At 41.5% G+C, this 20,895-nt stretch overlaps 1 protein-coding gene and 7 non-coding genes across 8 annotated transcripts in view; all 8 read right to left on the bottom strand.

The window, feature by feature from the left end:
• Nucleotides 1-20,895, bottom strand: part of LOC146331061 (copine-9-like) — a 295,949-nt gene that overhangs the window by 45,224 nt on the left and 229,830 nt on the right. The gene's annotated exons all lie outside the window — the stretch shown is intronic.
• Nucleotides 7,890-7,961, bottom strand: trnam-cau (transfer RNA methionine (anticodon CAU)). Its single transcript has one exon. It is a non-coding gene; the product is annotated as a tRNA-Met (tRNA).
• Nucleotides 7,968-8,040, bottom strand: trnar-ccu (transfer RNA arginine (anticodon CCU)). Its single transcript has one exon. It is a non-coding gene; the product is annotated as a tRNA-Arg (tRNA).
• Nucleotides 9,762-9,833, bottom strand: trnam-cau (transfer RNA methionine (anticodon CAU)). The gene has a single exon. It is a non-coding gene; the product is annotated as a tRNA-Met (tRNA).
• trnar-ccu (transfer RNA arginine (anticodon CCU)) lies at nt 9,840-9,912 on the bottom strand. The gene has a single exon. It is a non-coding gene; the product is annotated as a tRNA-Arg (tRNA).
• Nucleotides 10,870-10,941, bottom strand: trnam-cau (transfer RNA methionine (anticodon CAU)). The gene has a single exon. It is a non-coding gene; the product is annotated as a tRNA-Met (tRNA).
• Nucleotides 10,948-11,020, bottom strand: trnar-ccu (transfer RNA arginine (anticodon CCU)). The gene has a single exon. It is a non-coding gene; the product is annotated as a tRNA-Arg (tRNA).
• trnar-ccu (transfer RNA arginine (anticodon CCU)) lies at nt 12,157-12,229 on the bottom strand. The gene has a single exon. It is a non-coding gene; the product is annotated as a tRNA-Arg (tRNA).

The raw sequence follows: 20,895 nt of genomic DNA, 5'->3' as shown, positions 1-20,895 counted from the left end.
CAGGCTCCTGTGTGCAGCTGTGCTTCTCATCCTGCGGTGAACTACAGGCTACAACGTGCAGCTCTGCTTCTCATCCTGCGGTGAACTACAGGCTCCAGTGTGCAGCTCTGCTTCTCATCCTGCGGCGAACTACAGGCTCCTGTGTGCAGCTGTGCTTCTTCTCCTGCGGTGAACTTCAGGCTTCAAAGTGCAGTTCTGATTCATCATCTGCAGTGGACTGCAGGTACATTGTTCAGCTTCAGGTCAGACTGCAATACTATAATTTCACCTCACATAAATGATGGACAGTTCCACAATAAGCTACGAATAAAGTTATAGTTGCAATTAAGAAGTTAAGGTTCTCAATACTGTAAAAATAGAGTGATCAAAGAAAGGTACATACTAAGCTGTCTTGATTGTAACTGCTAATCTCACATTGCACTTCCTGTAAAATCAATAACACTTGTAAATCAAAGGCTTGGGACAATTGGAGCCCTTTTTTGTCATTCTAACAATAATTTTCAGAGTGGTATGGGTAAAACAAGACAATCCTCCCGTGAAAGACGTCTAACACCTAAAATGCAGGAGCTTAAGGAACAAGAACTAGCTCAAAGGGAAAGGAAGTTCAAGTCCATATATGAGAAATGGAAAACTCAAGTAAGGGACATTCGCACAACTCTAAAACATGAGTGCTCTGAGAGTGAGTTGTATGACATGATGGATGTGGTCGAGAAGCTGGACTCTGAATTGAAAGACTTATATGATAGCATACGAGTCCAAACAGCACCAAGCCAAGAAATTCGTAGAAAAGTTGATGCATGCTCAGCTGTAACAGCAGATTTATTGGGACTGATGAGAATACGCCTCACTGAGGAAGGAGAAGAGTTTGATGCTGAGGCAGAAAAATCAAGGCTGCGCATGCTGCTGAACAGTGAATATGCCAGGTCCATATATGGATCAACAGTCTCCAGAACCACTGCTCTCAGTCAGCGCTCCAATCATCTCTCAGAGTCACCAAGCATTTCGGCTAGGAGGGCAGAGACAGCTGCACAGCTAGCTGCAAAGAAAGCAGAAATGGAAATGCAACCTGTCATTGATGCACAACGTCAAGAACTGAAAAAGCTTGAAAATCAAAGAGACATTGAGATAATTGAGGCAAAGCTCAAGGTATATACTGAGGAGGAGTCAAAAAAGAGTGAGAGATGTGGTCCTGTATGCAGTGAAGTGAGAGAGCCCAATTTACTTACTCCATCTGCAACATGTCAGGAAGGGCAAGCTACAAAAAATGAGGCATCTCTAATACACACATTACAAGAGTCAATGGCCCTCACTCGACTTCCTCTTCCAGAGCCTCCCATATTCTCTGGTGACCCACTGAAGTTTACAGAATGGAGCACAAGCTTCAAAGCCCTTATAGAGAGACGGTGCTCAAGTCCTGCAGACAGGCTGTTCTACCTACAAAAATACATTGGTGGGGAAGCAAAGTCTGCCCTAGAAGGCAGCTTCTACAGGAAGGACGAAGAGGCCTATCAGCAAGCATGGGAGAAGCTGAATGACAGATATGGTCACTCCTTTGTAGTGCAACGTGCATTCAGAGAGAAACTTAACAGGTGGCCAAAGATAGGTGCAAAAGAGTATCTTAAGCTAAGGGAATTTAGTGACTTCCTGCAATCATGTAGCAGTGCTATGCCTCATATCAAGGGTCTTCAGGTACTGAATGACTGCGAAGAGAATCAGAAGATGCTAGTCAAACTCCCAGATTGGGTAACATCCAGGTGGAATCGTTATGTAACGGAAAAGCTGGATCAAGCCAAAGACTACCCAAGCTTTAAGGAGTTTGCCTCATTTATCTCAAAGGAAGCACGCATAGCATGTAACCCAGTGTCATCATTGCATGCCTTAAAGCCCTCTGAAGAAAAGTCATTTAGAGAAACAAAGCGTCCAAAAGCAAACACCTTTGCCACAAGTGTGAAGGCTTCAGATGCCTCAAGTAACACAGCCAAACCTAACGATGTTGGTGAGACAAAGTCGAAAGATTCCCACATACCAAAGAAATGGAACACACCAACACATAACCCAGGCCCTGTCAAATGTATGTGTTGTGGAGAAAACCATTCAATGCATAAATGTCAAAAGTTATCGGACATGGCAGTGGAGGAAAAGAGAAAATTCGTTCAGGATAACAAGCTGTGTTTTGCATGCCTCAGGAAAGGACACAACTCAAGAGACTGTAAAAACAGAGCCATGTGTGGCATATGCAAAAGGCACCATCCAACTCCATTGCATGAAGAACGTCCCCCGCCAGACAAATCTTCTTCACAAAGTGTCCCACAAGTAGAGGAAAGTACATCCTCTCTCTCATGCTATGTGAATGGAGGGGAAGGTGAAAGCACATCAATGATTGTGCCAGTATGGATCTCATCACCTAACACCAATGATGCAGAAACACTGGTGTATGCCTTATTGGACACTCAGAGTAGTCACACATTTGTTGACCAGGAGGTGTGTGAAAGACTGCAGGCAGTAATGGAGCCAGTAAAACTAAAGCTTTCCACTATGATGGCAAGAGACTCAATTGTAAAGAGCCAGAGAGTTAGTGGACTTAGAGTCAGAGGGTTCTCCTCAGATAGCTTTATCGACTTGCCCCCCGCCTACACAAGGGACTTCATCCCCCTTGAACGTGCACACATTCCCACCTGCAAAACAGCTAGAAAGTTGAAACACCTGGCAGCCATAGCCCACGAAATGCCCTCAATAATGGACTGTGGGGTTGGACTCTTGATTGGTTATGACTGCCCCAGAGCACTAGCACCTCGAAAGGTCATCACTGGAGATGATCAAGAGCCTTATGCTGTTAAAACTGACCTCGGTTGGAGCATCGTGGGAAGCGCACCCCAATTTGTGAACTCCAAAGACGTGACTGGTCTGTGTCATCGTATATCAGTCAGGGAGCTTCCACCTGTGACACCAGCTGCTGCTATTAAAGCACTTGAGTCTGATTTTGCAGACACCAGACCTGGAGAAAGGAGCATATCTCAAGAAGATATTCAGTTCCTGCAATTCTTAGAGGGAAGAATTCAACAGAATGAGTGTGGACATCTTGAGATGCCCCTTCCCTTTAAGGCATGTCCACATCTCCCAGACAACAAGAAACTTGCCTTAGTACGTCTGAAGCACCTTAAAAAGAAACTGGACAGAGATCCTAAATTCAAGAAGGATTACATGAAATTTATGGAAGGTGTTTTCAAAGATGGCGATGCAGAGAAAGCAGATAAGCAGCCAGAGTCAGGAAGTGTGTGGTACATCCCACACCAAGGGGTTTACCACCCCAGGAAACCAGAGAAAATCAGAGTGGTGTTTGATTGCTCTGCAAAGTACGAAGGCACTGCCTTGAATGACCACCTGCTAACAGGACCGGATCTTACAAATGGACTGACTGGAGTACTCTGCCGTTTCCGTAGACATCCGGTTGCAGTCATGTGTGATGTGGAAAAAATGTTTCACAGGTTCCACGTCAGCAAAGAGGACAGAGATTATCTGCGGTTCCTGTGGTGGGAAGATGGAGATACAGACTCAGAACCCCAAGAATATCATATGAAGGTTCACCTCTTTGGAGCATCGTCATCCCCAGGCTGTGCCAATTATGGCATGAAGTATCTCGCCCACCAACATGAGAAAATGTACCCTTCAGCAGCTGGCTTCATCACAAAGCATTTCTATGTAGATGATGGCCTCATAAGCCTGGAATCCATTGATGAAGCAATTAAGCTGGTGAAGGAGGCCCAAGCTCTGTGTGCTAAAGGAAAGTTACGCCTCCACAAATTCCTCTCCAACAAACGAGAGGTACTAGAGTCTGTCTGCATCACCGAACGTGCTGCTGAGGTGAAGAATGTGGATCTCAACTACGATGATCTTCCAGTACAGAGAGTGCTGGGAGTAAGATGGAATGTAGAGAGTGACACCTTCTCCTTCAAGGTCTCCCTTGATGAGAAACCAGCAACAAGACGTGGAATTCTATCCATTGTTGCCTCAGTGTATGATCCCTTAGGCTTCTTGGCCCCATTCATCCTCCCAGGAAAGAGGGTGCTTCAAGAAATGTGTCAGAGGGGTGTCAGCTGGGACGAACCACTACCCAGCGAGATGAAGCCAAGGTGGGAGAGTTGGGTGAATGATTTGAGAAATCTTGGAAAGATTCAGATCCCTAGATGCTTTACACCAGAAAACTTCGGGAAGATCCTGGAAGTCGAACTGCATCACTTTTCAGATGCTAGCACTCAAGGCTACGGTCAGTGCTCGTACCTTAGACTGGTGAGTGAAGACAAGGTGCACTGTACCTTGATCATGGGCAAAGCAAGAGTTGCACCTACAAAAATAGTCACCATACCAAGGCTAGAGTTGACTGCGGCTGTGATCTCTGCTGCTGTGAGCAACATGCTGAAGGAGGAGCTAGAGCTCAGGGTGGACAGAGAGTATTTCTGGACAGATTCACAAGTGGTCCTCGCTTATATCAATAACGAGGCTCGACGGTTTCATGTCTTCGTCGCAAACCGTGTCCAGAGAATACGGGAAACCACTAACCCAGAACAATGGTGCTACGTTGATACTGGAGAGAACCCTGCTGATCATGCCTCAAGGGGCCTCAACGTAAGCGAGCTTATCAATTCAAATTGGCTCACAGGACCCAGATTCCTATGGGAGAAAGAAGTGGTTACAAACCAAGGAACTTCAGAGCTGCTAGTAGGAGATCCTGAAGTCAAGGCAACCCAAGTGCTGAAAACTGAGGCCATAAGGCAAGTTCATTTTCAAGAGCGACTGGCACGGTTCTCAAAATGGACCATGGTGGTGAACGTCATCGCACGCATTCAGCGATTAGCTAAAGGGATTAAGACAACAGAACCTTTAAATGTGGAGGAAAGAAGGAGGGCCTCACTCACTCTCATCAAGCTTGCACAGCAAGATGCCTTTGTAGAGGAGTTGCATATACTCAGCCAGAGATCTGGAAGGCTGCCATGTAATCACCCACTGTACCAGCTTGACCCAGTCCTCCAAGATGATATAATGAGAGTAGGAGGACGTCTGAGGAGAGCATCTACACCTCTTGATCTGAGACACCCAATAATCCTCCCAAAGGATGGTGTTGTCACACGTCTCATCCTGGCACATCATCATGAAAAAACACAACACCAAGGCAGAGGACAAACCATGAATGAGCTGAGGGCCAACGGATACTGGATTATTGGTGGCAGTAAGGCAGTAGCCCAGTATATACGGCAGTGTGTCCCCTGCAGGAGAGCTCGTGGGTCACCACAGGAACAGCGTATGGCAGACCTACCCAGTGACCGGGTTGATCCTTCACCACCATTCACATACTGCGGTATGGACTGTTTTGGCCCGTTCCACACCAAGCAAGGCCGCAAAGAACACAAACGGTATGGTCTCCTTTTCACGTGTCTCTGCTCCAGAGCAGTTCACATAGAGATGTTGGAAGACTTGACGACCGATGCTTTCATCAATGCCTTACGGTGTTTCCTGGCCATCCGAGGAGCTGTTAGACACATCAGATCAGATCAGGGATCTAACTTTGTCGGAGCAAAAAATGAAATGGAAAGAGCTCTAAATGAAATGAACAAGGAAAGAGTGACTGCATATCTGGCAGAGAAGCAGTGTGACTTCCACATGAATGCACCAGGCTCAAGTCATGCTGGGGGCATATGGGAACGCCAGATTAGGACAGTGAGGAGTGTACTAAACTCAGTCCTAGCACACAGTGCCGGAAGATTGGATGATGCCTCATTAAGGACATTCCTTTACGAAGCCATGTCCATCGTAAATAACCGCCCACTAACTGTTGACAGCATCAGCGATCCCACAGGTCTGGAGCCATTAACACCCAACCACCTGGTCACCATGAAATCCTCTGTTCCACTGCCTCCACCGGGTAAATTTGTTAAGGAAGACTTGTATGCCAAAAAGCGATGGAGAAGAGTGCAATATTTGTCTGAACAATTTTGGAACAGATGGAGAAAAGAATATCTTGCCAACATCACACTCAGGCAAAGATGGCATACTCCAAGACGAAACATACAAGTTGGCGATGTTGTAATCGTCAAGGAAGAAGAGATCCCTCGTAATGAATGGAAACTTGCTAGGGTCCTTGAAGTACATAAGGATGATGATGGACTGGTACGAAAAACTACAATACAGTTAGGAGAGAGAAAGTTAGCAAAAAGGGGAGAACGCCTCAGCAAGCCTTCTGTTGTTCAAAGACCCATCCAGAAGTTGGTCGTTCTGGTGGAAAGCAGCTAAAACATTCCTCCAACTTCAACCCAGTTCCCTAGCGACCACTCATCTCCTTTCACAGCTAGTGTTGGAAGGTTGAACCTATGTGTATTTAGAGGTGTGTTCAATTAATGTTGTTTCACATTAATGTTGGTATGAAACTTTGTGTTAAAGTAAACATGTCAATTTTGACCAAAGAGGTTACAAATTTCAACAATATTGCAGTTCTAGATGTTCTCTGAGTGAACTTGAAAAAACTGGGAAATTACCATTGATTCTTGAAGGGTGTGCGATGTACCAAACACCACAGTTGTATTTGTTATTAATGAATCAAGGGTAATTTGGTGGGAGTGTAGCTGGCGCTGATGACGGCATTGTTTGCATGTTGCCATGACAACATCAGAAGCCCCCCTTTTGAGGTTAAATAGTTTCTCATGCTGTTATAGAATATTTTATTTGTTGTCATTTGGGATAGATTAAGAGCTTGAGTTATTATTATGTTGTTTCCTTGAATATACAATGTCAAATGTATTTTCTTTGTGAATCACGTGACAATGACCCGGAAGTTTAGCGGGAGAAAAAGCCGGGCAAAAAACAAAAAAAAGAGAGACTAAAATGCCGAGCATGGACAGCGGACGTTTACGCTCTCTCCCTTGATCCTACAGCTGGTCTACCAGGCGAACACGGTAATTAATATGACAAATTACCCTGTTTTTAATGCTGTGTTACTCGGGTTTGTAGGGAAATGAGACAGAATGTATGTTTATTATTTTGAGGTTTGTGCTTGAAACTATTTTCTGTTTATTTCTAGTTTTCACGGTGTCCCATGATACATCTTCACAAATAAATGTGCGTATGGACATCAGTACGAAGCGTGGACTCTTATGACCAGTGTAGATACAAGGCTGTTTGCCGAACATTTACAAGCTTCCGATCTTCGAATACTTGTTGAATAGTTCCCAGTGAATATCAAATAGCATTTTGGCTTGAAATGCCAATTGCTGGAGGAGACCTCCTCCTCATCGACTTTTAGGTTTTGGGACCAGCACGCTTCCGCTGCGCTATTTTACTAAACCCCAGATGGGACCCACAGTCTCTGGCTTAGGAGGCCTGTACCCTAATCATTAGACCACTGGGGCTTCACATGCCTCCAAAAGGCCAGTTCTCTGGACATACATTGAGTTCTACTACCAAATAATGATATGGGAAGCACAATCTGTTTTTTGTTTTTTTAATTAAGTGACAATGCCACCTGATACTGCTGTGGCAGAGAGACAGAGTAAAGCTCTGACAGAATGAAGCCTACAGACTAAATTGTATCAAGAAGAGCAACTACAACTACAACTATAAAAGAAAAGTGTTTCAGACAAAATCTTTTACATTATCACTTTAGCTCAAAGATACTTTGATACATCACTAAAGTGAGCACACTTGACAAGCATATTGGGATAAGTTATTCAGTCTTGTGCTGAACCAATGCTCTTTTGAACTATTGCCGTCAAGATGACAATTGTTAGACCTGACTGGATTGAGCTGTTGATCCATTCAGAGTGACAACAAATGTTGGTTTAATCCATATACCATTCTGTCAGTCTGTGGAAGAGACAGACCTGCTGCTAGGCAAACACCAATAGCAGAGGATGGTTTCGATCCATCGACCTCTGGGTTATGGGCCCAGCACGCTTCCGCTGCGCCACTCTGCTATGAAACACCCCAGATGGGACTCGAACCCACAATCCCTGGCTTAGGAGGCCAGTGCCTTATCCATTAGGCCACTGGGGCTTCACAGTGTACACTTTTTCCAGTTCTGTTGACATCAAGCGAGTTCCACAAAAATACAACAACATGGGGAGGACTGTGTGTGGGTTTTGAATAACATGACAATGGCCCCTGATGCTGCTGTGGCAGTAACAGAGAAACAGAGTGAAGCTCTGACAGAGCAGAAACCTACACACTGAATTGTGTCCAGAAGAACAGGAAAAAACTACAACTATAAAAGACAATAACTGTTTCTCAATATGCGTTCTTCTCTGTACTTGTGTTCTTGTGTACTTGACAAACGTCATCAGTCTCAGTCCAAGTACTGTTCCAAATCAAAAGTCTGCATCTCGTCAAGTACAGTCAAATACCCGGATGTGTTCTTGCCCCGCCCGTTTTATCGAGGATGCATCGGGTGGTGACTTCTGTGGACTTGGGGCAGCCACGTATCCCAGAATGCATTTCGTAGCAACAATGGCAGAGGAGAGGAGCCACAACATTAAGTTACAAGTGTTGAAATACTACTGTTTTAGTACCATGGAATGCAATGATTATTTTATGCGAGAATGTAGACATTAAAACTTCAAATCTGTGGTTGATTCATCACGATAGCCCGTACTTTAAAATTTGCTCCGATGTTTTCGGAGATGTGTCGTCCTGCTAACGGGATGGACAGCATACCTCGCCAGCTGGCAAGATGACTGGGCTGTTAGCATACATGTTACCCTACTAAAACAGCCTTATCCCGGCATTACCTTTTGAAATTGGCCGCTGGCTCTGATGTCTTTATTGTAGTAAAATGAGATATAATTCGTTTTCCGCACATTTAAACCAAAAGATACAGGGTTGTGTTTTATATCATATTTCGTTTTATTTCAAATATACATCAATGGTGAAAATAACTGGAAGTGGGTAAGCCAGGATGAGCTGAGATGGTGACATCATCAAGTACGCTACTGTCCCAATAGCAGAATGACAGTCCTTTGTCCTCCCATCCTCGAGAGACTGTACTCCCAAATTGAACTTGCTAAGTCCGAACTGCCAAGTCCGTAAGTCCAAACTTGGCATACTTGGTATTGAGAAACGGCAAATGTTTCAGAAAAAATCTTTAATGATCTCACTTTAGCTCAAAGATGGTACTTCAATACATCACTAAAGTGAGCACACTTGACAAGCATATTGGTGTAAGTTATTTAGCCTTGTCCTGGACAAATGATCTTTTGAACTAATGCTGTCAAGATGACAACTGACAGGCCTGGTTGGATTAAGATCTTGATCCATTCAGAGGTAATAGCCCTGCTGCCAGTGAAACACAAATAACAGAGGATGGTTTTGATCCATCATTGTGGGCCCAGCACTCCCTCACTGAACTAGTCTCTTGTCAAATACCCCTGATGGTACCTGACACCACAGTCCCTGGTTTGATAGGGCAGTCCCTTCTCCATTTGGGCTCGGGGGCTTGACAGGCCTCCAAATGAGCAGTTCTGTAGACAAACATTGAGTTTGTCAAAGTGGTAGAATTGGAAAGGTAGCAGAACCAGTTGACCGCCAGTAGCCTCGGTGAAACCAGGTTACCCATAGTTAGCCAACATACGTTAGCCTGCTAGTTAATACAGGCATCATGATGATTGGTTGGATTATGCTGTTGACTCATTCAGAGTTAGTGATGTGTGTTTAATCCATATGACTGTGTCAGCCACTCAGAAGGCAGTTGAAGAGACACCCTGTTTCCAGTAAAACACCCATAGCAGAGGATGGTTTCGATCCATCGACCTCTGGGTTATGGGCCCAGCACGCTTCCGCTGCGCCACTCTGCTATGAAACACCCCAGATGGGACTCGAACCCACAATCCCTGGCTTAGGAGGCCAGTGCCTTATCCATTAGGCCACTGGGGCTTCACAGTGTATGGTTCCACCAGTTCTGTGGACATACAGCAAGTTCTACAACAACGCAACAACATGGGGAGGACTGTGTGTGGTTTTTGAATAACATGACAATGACCCCTGATGCTGTTGTGGCAGTAACAGAGAAACAGAGGGAAGCTCTGACAGAGCAGAAACCTACACACTGAATGGTGTCCAGAATTACAAAGAAAAACTCAAACTACAAAAGACAGCATTTCAGAAAAAAAATCTTTAATTTTCTAACTTGCACTTTAGCTCAAAGATAGTACTTCAATACATCACTAAAGTGAGCACACTTGACAAGCATATTGGTGTAAGTTATTCAGCCTTGTCCTGGACCAATGATCTTTTGAACTATTGCCATCACAATGACAATTGTTAGGCCTGGTTGGATTAAGCTCTTGGACCATTCAGAGTTACAACAAATGCTGGTTTAATCCATGTCCCATTCTGTCAGTCAATGAAAGTGATAGCCCTGCTGCCAGTGAAACACTAATAGCAGGGGATGGTTTTGATCCATCATTGTGGGTCCAGCACTCCCTCACTTAACTGGTCTCTGTTAAATACCCCTGATGGTACCAGACACCACAGTCCCTGGTTTGGTAGGGCAGTGCCTCGTCACAACACTTGTGTTCTGGGGCTGGACAGGCCTTCAAATGAGCAGTTCTGTAGACAAACAGTGAGTTTGTCAGAGCAGCGGCATTGGAGAACCCAGCATTAACTGAACCAGTTGACCACCTGTTTCATGATAGGGGCTGTTTCCAGTATTAGCCTCAGTGAAACCAGGAGACAAATAGAGAACTGACATAAATCGATCCTGATGATGATTATTGGTTGGATTATGCTGTTGACTCATTCAGAGTTAGTGATGTGTGTTTAATTCATATGACTGTGTCAGCAAGACAAGAAGGCAGTTGAAGAGACACCCTGTTTCCAGTAAAACACTCATAGCAGAGGATGGTTTCGATCCATCGACCTCTGGGTTATGGGCCCAGCACGCTTCCGCTGCGCCACTCTGCTATGAAACACCCCAGATGGGACTCGAACCCACAATCCCTGGCTTAGGAGGCCAGTGCCTTATCCATTAGGCCACTGGGGCTTCACAGTGTACACTTTTTCCAGTTCTGTTGACATCAAGCGAGTTCCACAAAAATACAACAACATGGGGAGGACTGTGTGTGGGTTTTGAATAACATGACAATGGCCCCTGATGCTGCTGTGGCAGTAACAGAGAAACAGAGTGAAGCTCTGACAGAGCAGAAACCTACACACTGAATTGTGTCCAGAAGAACAGGAAAAAACTACAACTATAAAAGACAATAACTGTTTCTCAATATGCGTTCTTCTCTGTACTTGTGTTCTTGTGTACTTGACAAACGTCATCAGTCTCAGTCCAAGTACTGTTCCAAATCAAAAGTCTGCATCTCGTCAAGTACAGTCAAATACCCGGATGTGTTCTTGCCCCGCCCGTTTTATCGAGGATGCATCGGGTGGTGACTTGTGTGGACTTGGGGCAGCCACGTATCCCAGAATGCATTTCGTAGCAACAATGGCAGAGGAGAGGAGCCACAACATTAAGTTACAAGTGTTGAAATACTACTGTTTTAGTACCATGGAATGCAATGATTATTTTATGCGAGAATGTAGACATTAAAACTTCAAATCTGTGGTTGATTCATCACGATAGCCCGTACTTTAAAATTTGCTCCGACGTTTTCGGAGATGTGTCGTCCTGCTAACAGGACGGCCAGCATACCTCGCCAGCTGGCAAGATGACCGGGCTGTTAGCATACATGTTACCCTGCTAAAACAGCCTTAAATCTCTGACAGAATGAAGCCTACAGACAAAATTGTATCAAGAAGAGCAACTACAACTACAACTATAAAAGAAAAGTGTTTCAGACAAAATCTTTAACATTATCACTTTAGCTCAAAGATACTTTGATACATCACTAAAATGAGCACACTTGACAAGCATATTGGGATAAGTTATTCAGTCTTGTCCTGAACCAATGCTCTTTTGAACTATTGCCGTCAAGATGACAATTGTTAGACCTGACTGGATTGAGCTGTTGATCCATTCAGAGTGACAACAAATGTTGGTTTAACCCATATACGATTCTGTCACTCAGCTTCCTGCTGCTAGGTAAACACCAATAGCAGAGGATGGTTTCGATCCATCGACCTCTGGGTTATGGGCCCAACACGCTTCCGCTGCGCCACTCTGCTATGAAACACCCCAGATGGGACTCGAACCCACAATCCCTGGCTTAGGAGGCCAGTGCCTTATCCATTAGGCCACTGGGGCTTCACAGTGTACTGTTCCACCAGTTCTGTGAACCATGGATGAAATTTTGATTTCAAAGGTGGGGGGGACACGTGGCTTGAGTACTGATGTAAAATGAATAAAATGTCCATAATTCAACACAGGTGATGAATGCAAGTCATCAATTTTATATCAATTTTATAGTCTAAGGACACAGAAATAATACATGAAAATAATAAATAAAATAATAAAAAGTCTATCTCTTTGGCATTAAATGGAAGCTTTTTAAAATATAAATCTTTGCATTGTTGAGGCTCTACAGCCTTACTTAATAATAATAATAATAATAATAATAATAATAATAATAAGAAGAAGAAGAAGAAGAAGAATGAGAAGAAAAAGAGGAGAAGAAAGAAGGAGAAGAAGGAAAGAAGGAGGAGAAGGAGGAGGAGAGGAAGAAAAATGAGGAGGAGGAGAAGAAGAAAATTTACAAGATTATTGAGAGTTTTGTAATTGATGAGGAGGATCTTGAAGTGGATTGGGAGCCAGTGAATGTGTTGCAGGATTGCTGTCATGTATTCCTCACACTCTGACTTCTAAAGAAGTCTCTTATGTCGACTTTTCTTTTTTTCGACATCCTGGCTGCGCCTAATGACCGAACACAGAGACACACGGATTCAAACGTCAGTGTAGGCTCAATGAAACCTCTGTACAACGTGACGTGACTGAGGCAGAACGATCATCGCCCTCCAAAAAATGATGGTGTGATTGACGCAGGGATCATCACACAAGAAGCAGCAGAGCCAATCACGGAGCTTGTGGGCGGTCCAAACTGAGGGAAACAGTCTTCAGCTTGAGCGGCCGTTTGGTCCCAGTGCTGACGTCACATGCTAACGTAACATTGTTTTCGGATGGTTAAAACTGCAGGGGACTAAAATGGGCTTTTGAAAAAGTGCAGGGGACATGTCCCCTGTGCCCCCCCCCCCAAATTACGTCCACGCTGTGGAAGAGACAGCCTGTTTCCAGTAAAACTGTTTCAGACAAAATCTTTAATGTTCTCGCTTCATTTCACTCCATCAATGTGTGCCCAGGACTGAACTAGTCTCTTGTCAAATACCCCTGATGGTACCTGACACCACAGTCCCTGGGCAGAGCTCCGTGGTCAACTTCACAATAATTAAATGCAACATCCAGATAGACTTTCAGAATCAAGGCACAAAAACTACTTGGCTAGGTTTAGGAAAAAAATCATAATGTGAGTTAAAATAAGTAAGTTAACCCTCTAGGCCCAATAGAACCTATTCTATATTTCATACTGGAATACCCCAGTGTATTAAAATTTTAAAAAAGTCCTGAGCTTTGAGTTGTAGATACTTCAAAATCAATCATTCATCAATAACCAGAACCAGATATATTCATTGAAACACTGACATCCTTTTCACTGTTAAACAGCAGGACCCCTTCAGTTCAAGACACAGACCTTGTTGTCTGGCGGAAAGCGCAACATAGACTCAGTAGGACAACTGACCAGGTTCTCCATATATAAAATCAATGATTTTTCTCATACAAATGTTGCCAAAAATACACCTTACAAGACACCTGGAGAAAACGATACAGATATTTTGAGTTTTTTTGTTGTAAAACATCACATAATCACCATCAGTAAACAGCAGGACTGTCAGGCTCTCCCTGCCCAAGATGGAGGCTGTTTTCTGAAGTCAAGTGTGACGAAGAATCTGTAGGGACAACTGACTGGGCTGCAATTCTTCACACATAAATTCAGTGATTTTTGTCATGTAAATTGCCAAAAACACAACATGTTGCCACATTACTCTTGTTTGCTTTTCTAACATACTTGTGTGGGGCACAGTGTGGGATGTTCCTCTTTTATTTTGAAAGCCCAGTGAAGGATCTGTTGTTGTCAGACTCTGAATGTTGACTCAGACAGCAAGCAGAGAAAATGTTCTGGATCATATTTGTTATAAAATTCACTTGAAGTTACTTTCTCTTCTTTTCAGCAGACTGAGATTCATTTCAGCACAACTATTTACAGCAGTTTCTGTGCTACTTTTTTTGTCTGGCGTATTTAGAAATATGTTGAATGAAAATGGGTCTAAAAAGATACAAATTCCACATATTTGGTATCAAATTAAAGGGGAAATAATGTTTTTTCAAATGAAAACACTTGCAGTTGTCATTTTCTCTCTATTTTTGAGACAGAGCTGCTTGTTTAGGTTGAGTAGTAAAGTTAAAAGTTAAAGTTCATATAACAAAGGCAACATAACTTACATATTTTAAATACATTTCTAAAAATCAAGGCTAAATATTGGCTTCAAACACACCTAATAAAATCAATTTCCTATTTCAGACATCAAATCCAGACACAGATTACAGTCAATACCAGGTAGGGATTAACAATGTTCAAAGTCACATACATCATTCTGATGTTTGGTCTGAACAGTCACATGATTTTACAAAGCAACATGTGCTATGAATTCTCAGCGGTTACAGGAACTACACGTGGATTTTCACCTGTGGCACTTGTGTATCTGATGGAAGTTGCACTCGTCTGAATCATGCTGACACTTGTGCTTTGTTCTGTGTGAACCAACGTGCTCTTCAGACTATATCATTTAGACGAGAATGTGTCGAACCTGAGAGGAGCTCTTTGATCTGCTTCTGCAGGAGAGAACGATTTCTCAGGTTTCTCTGGTAAAAAAAACAAAAAACAACTGAGGAATAATTGACATCTTAACCCTCTAGTCTCTTTGGATTCCTTTCCTGTCTTTGAAATACTGTTCATACATCACTGTCATAAATGTGCAGTACATCATGTCCATCCATTCAACCCCACAATACTTCTTTGACCCAGCCAAGTTATCAATTATCTGATCATTGCTTTGAAAAGGCGTGGGCTGATTAAAAAAAAACACTTCAGTCAGTCTCTCTGAAGAATAAAGAAATCTCCTCACAATCATATTAATCTTCTCTTAATTTCATGCATGACTTCTTGGACAGTTATTCATTTAATATGATGAACCTGACGGCCACAGAAGGTAGCTGGTACTTTCCTTCAGGCAAATCATACTTATATCATCCATTCTAGAAAACTAAGACAAATCATCTCCATCTAAAATTTATGAATACTAACACGAATTCGATTTTGTTTAGTAAAAATTTATATATATGAAATAGGGATGTAACGATGCATTGTGAGACAGTTAAAAATCGATACAAATGTGTGTCAACTGAAAGAGCAGAGCACGTAAGACTGCGTGAGACCGGCCCGACCCAGAGAGAAAAAGGTATGTGTGCCTCTGACAGAACTGGTTGGATATACTGTGTTTAATTTTGCACACTTCAAACTTCAAAAACACTTTCAAATTCTGTTTCCTACACCCACAGTAGTGTTAGCAGGACGGAGGAGTGAGGATGGGAGGAGGAGATGAAGATGATATATTGTGCGCTCTCATGCTTTCACTCCTCAAACCAGGAGATCTGTCTTTAAAAATCTTTTCTCTTTATTTCCTCCTGGTGAATCTGCTGTCATGCTGCCATCACTTGCGTTTGGCCTAAACTCGCCGGTGAATTAATGAGGGCACATGGTCACACCTGATAGGTGAATCCCGCTGTGTGCTGGTGGTGTAAGGGGCAGGACAGGACAGGATACACCTGCACCCCTGGTACAAGACGGCACACCTTGACTAAATTAAATCCATTGTGCCTCACGTTTTCCACTTGTGCTTTAGATCAGTGTATGACAGAGACCTCTGTGTTCAAAAATGAAGAGGGCGAGAAGATCACAGACAAGATTAAAGCTGCGTGCAAATACTGCAAGAGGGTGATGACCTACACAAGTAACACAACCAACATGATGCAGCACGTCACCTGGAAACAGAGAGAAGCTCAAGTCAACACCGTCTGAACAAAGAAACTGTTCAAAGAACAATCCACACTGACAAGCACATTTTCAAACTAGGAACACATGCAGGACTGAGTTTGTTTATTTGAAGAGATTTCATTCAGTTCTATTATTCATTTAGTTATATTGATGTGGGATTTATTTAAAAATCCAATTTGTATTAAATTTTTATTTAAGATAAAATATCATTTCAGTAGCACTTTTAAGAAGAGGTCATATGGGTTGTTTTGGAGTTTACTCTACCTTAGAGATAAAAAATAAATTAAAAGGGATTTTCATTAATTTGTTAAAGATAAGAGAAAATATATGTTTTAGTACATATATGTATATATACATATATATATTTTTTTCAGTCATAATTTGTCTGCAAGCTCATTCTCATTCTCAAATTGTAATGTGAAGCCAGTACCATATCGAATCATGAGTTGAATGTATCATTACATCCCTTATATGAAATATATGGAATTTCTGAAATGTTTTGGTTTGCTTTTATTTTTTTAAATCTAAACTTGCTCTGGAATAATATCTGATATTGTTGGGGTGCAAATACCGTATCTTCCAAATGTTGTATTGTTAAATGACGATTCCACCATTAATTTGTTAAACTGTCAGAGACGGGTTCTATTTGCTGGATTGACAGCTGCCAAGAAAATCCTCATTGCAAGGTGGATATCCCCACTCATTTTATGTATTAATCATTGGATATCTTCCTTTCATAACATATTAGTTTTAGAACTGTCAATTGCATCTATAAACAATGCAAAAGCAGAAACATTAGAGGCCCTCAAAAGAGCTGTGGAACAAGTAATATCACTGATGTGACCCATGATTGTAGATATGTATGAATTAATATGTTCATGGGTGAATATGCGGGGGAAACACTGAGAATATGGTACAGTATTAACATAAACATGATTATATGAGCTCCAATGACTGCAAACAAACACCCCTTTACTCTTACTTTTTTTTCTTACTTTTTTTTTTTTCCTTTTTTTTTCCCTTTTTAAATTTCTACAAAACGGCAAGGGGTGGGAGGGAGGTGTATAGGGGATGCCTACTGGCCCCCTGATTGTCTGTTTGTTTGTTTTTTCTGTTGTCTTCTGTAATTAATTGTTTATAATGTGTGTAACTGGGAATAAAACCAATAAAAAATTGGTCACAAAAAAAAAAATCTAAACTTGCTCTGCGTCAGACAACAGCTTTGTCTCAGACAAGAATTCACAACTTCAAACAATTAAAAAAATTGTTAAAAGCCATCAACATCTAAAATGAACATTACCTACTGATAACATAGGTGTTAAAATGTGCTATTATAATCATCTTTGTTTTAGAAAGGTGGGAATTCTGCTCAAGCACTGGTAAACTTTCTATTTTTTGACAAGATCATTAAATAATATTTCTATCAAATGTGTCTCAACCATAACATGTCAACTCTGTAGCCCTTCTACGTCTAGGCTAAATAAATTTAAAAAAAAAAAACTTAAAAAAATATAATGGCTATGACTATGCTGGGACATTAAAATGTAAAATTTTGTCAAGTTCAGAAGACATTAATTTTCCATCTGACGGAGTTGACTTCTATATGTAAGAAAATATTAATCACTAGGAGGTCGGCATGTTACAGGGTTTCATAGCCAAGAGTTTGATCTTATAAAATATATTTTCCAGCATAATTAAAAAGTAAAATCAAAACCTTCAAAATAAGGTTTTCTCCCTGTTCTTGAGAATGACTGACATTCAATAAAAATAACAGACCAGCTTGTTCATTACTTGCAAATTTCAGTTTTGCATCATTCACCAGTGAACCATCTATACAGACATTAGCAGTAATCTAGCTAATCTGTGCCTGTGTTTGTGTTGGGCTCAGAAACTCCACTACTTTCTGTCATCTCCCTCCAGTTTCTCTCATTTTGTATCTTTATGGAGCAGATTCATAGAGTATTATTATATTTTTCATAGAGCATTTGCAGGGAAATTTGACTGAAAGACATTTGAAAGACATCGGGCATCATGCCAGACCATCTTCACATTCTTCTAAACCTGTCTTATTTGTTTCTGCAAGGCTTCCTCCTACACTCCTCCTACACCTGTAGTGTTTCAGCTTGATGAATGTCACTGGATCATGAGTAGGTGTGCGTTTGTGATATCTGATAATTAGTATTACCAGGCTGGGTGTCGTAAATGACAATACCAGAATCCTTAAAGTGATACTGATACCAGCAGAGTACTTCATTTGATACACGTTATATGTATTGGAAGCATTCCTGAAATAGTCCTCCTACATTTTATACATTCATTTTTATTAGACACCACAAACACGTATATTTGGATTCAAGAATTCAGCGATTGTTGATGACTTGAATCAGAAGGGAACAGTGTCATGTCATGTGTGAGAGCCCATTTCCACCAGTGAGATAAAGATCAAAAAGGATAAAAAGTCATAATTATGAGATAAAAAGTCTAAATTATGAAATAAAATATTAAAATTATGAAATTAAAAAGTCAGAATTATGGGGTAAAATGTTAGAATTATGAGACAGAATTAATTACTATGAGATAAAAGGTCTTAATTATTAGATAAAAAGGTAAAACTACATGAAAAAAATTATGAGCTAAAAGGTCAAAATTCTGAGATAAAAAGTCGGTAAAAAGTTGAAATTAGGAGCTAGAAAATTATATGATAAAACATTGATATTAGGAGATTAAAGGTCCAAATTAAAAGATAAAAAGGCTAAATTGATACAAAGTCAACATTATGAGATACAAAGTCAGTAAACACTCAAAATTGTGAGATAAAAAGTAATAATCGTTATATGATTTTTGTTCTTTGTATGTTGCAATTATGTCTCTTCTTAATCTCATAGTTATAACCTACCGTGGGGATATTTTTTTCTTTCATTGGCAGAAATGGGCTGTCATGAGGAATCCTGACTTGGTGACTCAACATAATTCAAACACCTTGTTGTGAGCCGTTTCTAATGAACTACTTTCTTGCTAATAGAAAGAAAGTAGAAAGAAAATAGTTCCAGTAGATTCTACTACAGACAGTAAGTATTTCTGACATGAACCCGCTCACAAGGTCTGTGAATTAGGAGTAACCGGGTCTTTGAGCACCACAAGCTGAGTGCCATTTGGTACAAACATACTGGAGAGCAGGCCGACACCTGTATGGCTGATATCTCCACAACTCTGCAGCTCACACCAAAAAAGTCTAGATGGAGAAACAGCACTACAGGCCAGGGAGAAAATATGTATTTTTGCTGCTGTGAAATGTCCCTTTAAACTAATTAATTGCCATCTACTTTTGATAATACACTGACTATGGATAAGAACCTCATACAACCCCAAACTATCCCCTTAAAAATGACAGTGAAACCGACACATTGCAACTAAATTTGAAATCTTCTGAAATAGTGAGTAATAATGTTTTTTTTCCATGAAACAGATGATTAATTTTGTTTTTCCACATGTGTCTGCAGCTGTCACACTACTGTCCACAGTGCAGAGCTGTGAGTAGCTCCTCCATTTCTGCCTTGCATTGCATTTTATAGCAATTTCAATCTGCATGCCGGCATTTCTGAATACACTACATTTTATTTTCCACCGTGTTGGCACTCCAGACTTCAAACTTGAATAGAATTAGCGGTGAGTGTGAAATAAAGACAGCTTAAGTGTTTGTTTATCACAGTGAAGGTCCCTGGCGGCTCAGTTATGGTAAAGACTGGATTTTCGTTACCAATACTGGTCTGGAGAAAAACATTTCTGTGCTTTATGACTTATCAAACATGAACGCAGCGTGCCTCCATCCACAGAGCAGGAAAATGACCACCAGCCTGATTATCACCAGATCTCAGCCACATTCATCAGCTGCAAATCATCCAACAATAATGCAACATTATTAAAATACCACACGTGTGTGTTTTTGTGTTTGCAGCGACGTGACGCAGTAGCTGCTGACAGCTAATCATCCTCTCTTTTTCAAAGGCAGGTTCGTGCGCACGCTCTGAGGCTTTCTGCTATCTCTCTCCAAGATTACTTTTTAATTATTTCCCCCAAGACTGAAGTTTTTGTTTAATAATATGGATTTCTTTAAAGCATCAAAAACAGATTCAGAAGGCAGTGTTAATTAACACAGAGGGGCTGTGCAACAGAAGCTCAGAGTTAATCAGTGTCAAATAACCCTCATAAAAGACAAATATTTGATCGAACGCCCTTGTGAAGAAGAGACCGCTTCAAGGTACATTGACTCTTAATTTATTGGAAATGTGAGCTATTTAAAATTGCATATGTTCATATGTTCTTTGTTAGGAGTTAATATATGCAAGCGCTGCTGCTTAATTAATTATTCTGACCTTTATCTGAACTACGGACGTGTCTAATTATACACATATGCGCAACGCCTGATTCCCTTTCTCATTTTATACAATGTAGATTTAAACCACATAAGTCTGCACAGGTTATTAACTCGCTGATCTGTCCTACGTGAGACATATATTATGAGACAAGATGCTAAAACTTTAAACATTCGATGAACTCAAGATTGCTGGATGTTCTCCAGGCAGTTTCCAAACAATAGGTTCCTAATTAGAGTTGCCTTAGCATGACTCAGCGCTGGGATTTGTCACGCTGAGGTGAACTCTAATTGGGAGAGCTGATAGAGCGGCCGCTCGCACGGAAAGGAGCAAAGTTACACAAAGTAATGAATCTAGACAAGGCAGATGCCGACGCTCTCGTCCACCGTTGGCTTCTGACTGCGAGGGAGCCAGGAGGATCATGGCGTTTGACA

This window comes from Lutjanus erythropterus, chromosome 2 (genome assembly GCF_056507025.1).
Source record: "Lutjanus erythropterus isolate fLutEry1 chromosome 2, fLutEry1.hap2, whole genome shotgun sequence".
In the NCBI taxonomy this organism is placed as follows: domain Eukaryota; kingdom Metazoa; phylum Chordata; class Actinopteri; order Lutjaniformes; family Lutjanidae; genus Lutjanus; species Lutjanus erythropterus.
This window is presented reverse-complemented; position numbering and strand designations above follow the sequence as displayed.